Below are 6009 nucleotides of genomic sequence, written 5' to 3' on the forward strand. Positions count from 1 at the left end.
ACTTGATGGTGGGAGGGGGACCTACAGTTTAAGGTGGGTTCCGAACCACCAAGAGGTACCGGTCCCACGACTCTCCAGAGATGAACAACTCCCTTGCTAGGCTAGTGTTCACCGCATGGGCTGCCGAGGCTCTTCCAGAATGCGAGGCGGGAACAATTTTTTTTTATTTTATTGTTCATTCACAAACAAAATTTATAAAATCATTTTTGACCTGGCTGAGCAAAAACCAAACTTTTTGCGTCTTGCACTTTTTTCGTTAGACGAACCGTTTGCAATGTCCAGTAGGGTGGATCAAAAACGCTTTTTTTAGAGGGTAACGATCCCCTCCCCCCATGTCACTCCAAATCCGAAAAAAGAAATGCTCTATTTTTCATTTTTTTTTAAATTTTAACTGGTGCCGCTTTTGACTTGAAGTTTCCCATGTAAAATGAATGGGGAAAAATAACTTTTTTGAGATTTTGGAATAATTTTTTAAGGTTTGAAAAAATGTGACGGGAAAGTATAGGAGCTTGTAGAGAATTATCCAATGAAGAATTTCATGTATCAGACATATGGTCAGTTCTTCATGAAATTCACCTTTCGAGTAGGGTATTATCATCTTTTCTGCTTAAAATCATTTATATTGGACTAGTGAATTATTCATTATCATTGGTTAAATATTTTATAAATTTTAAACAAATAGAATTTGTTTAAATAATTTTTTTCTCGAAAAGTTGTTTTTTTTTTCGCTTAAAAATATTACTATTAGTCTAGTGTAATATTTACTAACATTGTTTGATTCATTTTTAATTGTTTGAAAAAAATGGAATCTGTTTGAATTTTTTCTTGAGAATTCGTTTTTCCCTAAAAATGATCACTATTGGTCTAGCGGAATATTTATTAGCATTGGTTAATTAATTTTTAATTATGTAAAGAAATAGAATTTTTTTAAATAATTTTTTTACTCGAAAATTTGTTTTTTCCACACTAAAAATTATTACTATTTGTCTAGTGGAATATTTAATAACATTGGTTGATTCATTTTTAATTGTTTGAGCAAATGGAATTTGTTTACAATTGTTTTTTTAAATTCGTTTTTTGCTTAAAAATGATTGCTATTGGTCTAGTGGAATATTTATTATCATTGGTTAATTAATTTTTATTGATTTAAACAAAAATAATTTTTTTCTTGAAAATTTGGTTTTTTTTTTCACTTAAAATTATAACTATTAGTCTAGGTGAATATTTAATAGCATTGGTTGATTCATTTTAAATTATTTAAACAAATAAAATTTGTTTAAAACAAATAAAATTTGTTTAAAACAAATAAAATTTGTTTAAAACAAATTTTTTCCGAAAAAAAAATTTTCCACTTAAAATTATTACTATTAGTCTAGTAGAATATTTAATATCGTTAGTTGATGTATTTTGTATTGTTTAAACAAATTGAATTTGTTCAAATAGATATTTTTTTGACAATTTGTATAAACAAATGGAATTTGCATAAATAAATTTTTGTTCAAAAATTTGTTTTTTTTTCACTCAAAATTATTACTATGATTCTAGTGGAATATTTAATAACATTGGTTGATTCATTTTTAATTGTTTGAGCAAATGGAATTTGTTTACAATTGTTTTTTTAAATTCGTTTTTTGCTTAAAAATTATTGCTATTGGTCTAGTGGAATATTTATTATCATTAGTTAATTAATTTTTATTCATTTAAACAAAAATAATTTTTTTCTTGAAAATTTGTTTTTTTTTCACTTAAAATTATAACTGTTAGTCTAGGTGAATATTTAATAGCATTGGTTGATTCATTTTTAATTATTTAAACAAATAGAATTTGTTTAAAACAAATTTTTTCCAAAAAAAAATTTTTCCACTTAAAATTATTACTATTAGTCTAGTAGAATATTTAATATCGTTAGTTGATGTACTTTGTATTGTTTAAACAAATTGAATTTGTTTAATTTTTTTGTTTTAAAATTGTTTTTTCCCCTAAAAATGGTTACTATTGGTCTAGTGGAATATATATTAACATTGGTTCATTAATTTTCAATTATTTAAACAAATGGAATTTGTTTAAATAACTTCGTTTCGAATTTTTTGAAATAAAAACTATTACTGTGGGTCTAGAGGAATATTGATAAATATTGATTCAATAATTTTTAATTATGTAAACAAATTCCATTTGTTTAAAGAATTTGTTTATGAAAAAATTCGTCGAACTGGCATTTTGTTATCGTTAATGAGATGAATTTATTTTAAAATATTTTCTAATTGTACAAGCAATAAATTATTATTAGTTGATAAAAAGAAATAATTTATATTTTTAACAATTCAATAATATTTTTAAATAAATTTATGTCACCTAATGAAAATAAACTGCCAGTTCAACGAATTTAAAAAAGAAACATTTTTTACACAAATGGGGTTTGTTTAAGTAATTGAAAATTGACTAACCAATATTTTTAAATAGTCCAATGGACCAATAGTAATAATTTTTATTTTAAAAAATTTCAAAACAATAAAATTAATCAAACAATGTTGATAAATATTAGACTAAGAAGAAATAATTGACAGTTTTTATTTTAAGGGAAGTTTTCCGGTACTCGTGGGGGTTTCAGAGGTGTCGAACCCTTATTTCTGATACATAAATCCTTCGCAATAAAAAAAATTATTCTAAAAACTAAAAAAAGTGATTTTCCCCATGAATTTCACATAGGAAACTTCAAGTCAAAAGCGGCACCTGTTAAAACCAAAAAAAGGGAATTTCTTTTTTCGGATTTGGAATAGAATAGGATTGGAGAGCAGTTGCCCTCTCAAATGCAAAAAAATTTTGCTATGCATTTTTGGACAATCTTCATGCACAGCGTTATAAAGAAATTATTTTTTAAACAAAATTACCATATTTGATTGATTGTTATAAACAATTTAGCAAAAGAAATCACGAGCAACAAATTATCTTATTAATACTAGATAAAGGTTTCGAAATAATTTGAATCTATATTATGGCATTCGTTGATCTGGATGATTGTTTATTAATAAATTCGGAGTCTAAACTATTTTCTTTTAAAAATAGCAACTTTTTAACAACTTTTTTATTCGATCGGAAGATTTCTTTTTACTCTCAAGAGATCTGTCCTCGACATAGACAGGGAGCAAGTTTTAAATTTTTCTGAGCAATAGATTCTGAGTTAGCACTCTTTAAACATGGCAAGTTTATTAAAAAATCATTTGTTTATAACGCTGTAAATTGCAAACGGTTCCTCGTACAAAAAAGTGCAAGAGGCAAAATAGTTTGATTTTTGCTCAGTCATACCAAAAATGATTTCATAATTTTTTTGTGAATAAATAATGAAATTGTTTAAACAAAATGTGACTAAGATTTCGAAAACATACCAAGATATTCGTAGTCATTGGCCTTTTTTTGAACTTTTGAGAAAGAGTAATCTCGAAGACCTATTAGTGCATATAGAAGTGTTAGTGACGACTGGATTAACAGTGCAATCAAGAAGTGTAGGTTTTTCTACTAAATATTAATAAATATGTTTTCAAAGCAGTTGATAAGCGACTTAACACTATTTTGTTAGCAGGAGACTACTTATTCAGATTTAGAGAAGAAGTTTTATGATAAAAAGTGATACCCCAATTCAGCGACTGAATTGGGGTATTCCTATTTGACATGGAACTATTTAAAAAATCTAAAACAGTAGTTTCTTCTTCCGGAGATGAAAATAAACATTATTAAAGAATTTTATAAACACTACCGATTTGTTACACAGCACCCTTTGTAGAGCGAAGATAAGCTTCCAGATAAATAACTTTAAAAAATAAGCGATTAGGTTTTATATAAAGTGTATAAATCTATTCAATTTTGACTTACTTTTTAGGTGTCACCACAGTCAAAAAACTAAACTTCGATTTTTTATTTTTTATACTTGATGAGGTGACGTCTTGGATACAGCTTCGGATCGAATGAATTGGGGTTGCCCGTGTTCCCTATTTATTCAGGATCGCAACTTAACTGTCGTCACGATTATCTTTAACCCCTCTCCATTTTCCTCTCCCTTACTCTCCCTACTTCCCTCCCACGCCTTCAGCACCATTCTAACCGGGCCACTCCATTCCCCTCTCTTCCCCGCTTTCCCCCTCCCATCACCATCTAGATTCGCAATCACCTGAAGAAGCTTTTTAAAACATTTTCTTTCAAGCAACCACTAAATTGAATATTAATTACTCAAAATTAATATTAGGACCAACAGAAATAAGAAATTAATTTGAAAATTCAAAAAATTCTTTAAATAAATGGTAAAAGTTAATTAAATATTGAGGAAGTAATATATAGTTTAAGTTTTAGAAAAATATAATAATGTTTACATAATAATTCTAAATTAAAAATGTTTTTTATGGTTTCAAACATTATTGCGAATTTTTCATATGTAAAGTTTTCCATAACAAAGAATAATTTAAAATCAATTTTTAGACCAAATAATTTTGTGTGAAGTTACTCTCTAAATTTCAATCAGTTAAAATGTTTACTAATTTCAATTAGTGGCTCAATTATAACTAGGAATCAGTATTTTTTAATGATAAATTGGTACATATTACTGATACATTGATAAAAAATAACTGATTCATAGCTGTAATTGAACCTCTGATTGAAATTAGTAAAAATTTTAACTAATTCAAATTCAGAGAGTAGACTAATTAATTTTTGTATTCAGTTAATGGGTACCTATTTACAATCTTTTCCAAGCACTTTTCATCAAATTATTTCGATTTGGACAAAAAGAACAAAAATTGTCTTCAGATTAGAAGTTTGAAAAAATGTAAAAAATGATAAAAATTTGAAACGATTTCAAAAACTGTTAAACAAAATATATATTTTTAAAGATTTCAAAATAAAATTCTGAATCTTTTAAGATTTTGAAAGATTTTAAAATCAGAATACAAATTTTTTGGAGATTCATAGAAAAATTTTAAAGGATTTTTGATTTTGAAAACTTAATTTTAAGAGAAAATTGAAAAAGCATTTAAAATAATTTCCTAACATTTTGAAAAAGAACATTAAAAATGAAGACAAAAATTTTAATTAAAAAAATTAATTTGAAGTAAATGTTTGAAAAATGTACAAGATTTTCAAACAAGAATATGGAAGATTTCAGAGCAATTTCATCGAATTTTAGAGATTTGAAAAAGAATGAAATGATTTTCAAAGATATTTAGAAGTTTTAAAAGTGGACAAAAATAATTACAATTTTTGAAAGATTTGTTATTCTTCATTTTTTTAAGATAATTTGAGGTGAAAATTAAAAAAGACTTTTAAAATGATTAAAAAAGAATCTAGGAGATTTTAGAGCAATTTTCACATTCTCATCCTAATGAGAATGTTTTTGTTTTATGTAAAATTCCATTGGGTTGGTTTTCATCAAATCTCCACGTTTTGAGACCACCTGAATCAGAAAAAACTATTTTTCCGAAGTCTGTATGTCTGTCTGTAGTCTGTATTCTGTTGGCACGATGATTTTCGAAAAACAGTGGATTCTACTTCGGCACACTTTTTAAGGCCATAGAAGAAAGAACGAGTTCGTAAGCCAGCTACTTTGGATGGAAATTCAAAAATTGAGCGCATTTTCAAAATTTTTAAAACTACATTTTTTGAAGATTTGTCAATTCTATTTGCGGTTATTTATAGTACTCAGAAACTCAAATAATTTATCAGAGTTAAAGCATTTTCAAAATAAAAAAGAAACTAAAATGAACATTTTAAGCTGCGAAAAAAATGATACAAAATTTGTTTATCCAAAAAAAAAAGCTACAAATTTTCAATAATTATTTTTTATTGGATGCGGAGTTTTTGTTTTATGCGTAAAAAACAATAAAAATAAAAAAGTTAATTTTTTGACTATGAAAATATGAAATAATAAATGGACAAAAGTATCGGGCAGATTTAATTTTTTTTTTTTCATCATTTGAAAAAAATGGAATGATTTTAAAAGATGTTTAGAAGTTTAAAAAAAATGTC

General features: G+C 26.0%; 1 long non-coding RNA gene across 1 annotated transcript in view; it reads right to left on the reverse strand.

Moving 5' to 3' along the window:
* Positions 1-3971, reverse strand: part of LOC117173476 — a 4531-nt gene extending 560 nt beyond the window's left edge. Inside the window, exon 1 of the long non-coding RNA XR_004467197.1 lies at positions 3868-3971. This is a non-coding gene — a long non-coding RNA (uncharacterized LOC117173476). The remainder of the gene's footprint in view (positions 1-3867) is intronic.
* Between the last annotated feature and the right edge of the window lie 2038 nt (positions 3972-6009).

Source organism: Belonocnema kinseyi, chromosome 5 (assembly GCF_010883055.1).
Source record: "Belonocnema kinseyi isolate 2016_QV_RU_SX_M_011 chromosome 5, B_treatae_v1, whole genome shotgun sequence".
Taxonomy (NCBI): Eukaryota; Metazoa; Arthropoda; class Insecta; order Hymenoptera; family Cynipidae; genus Belonocnema; species Belonocnema kinseyi.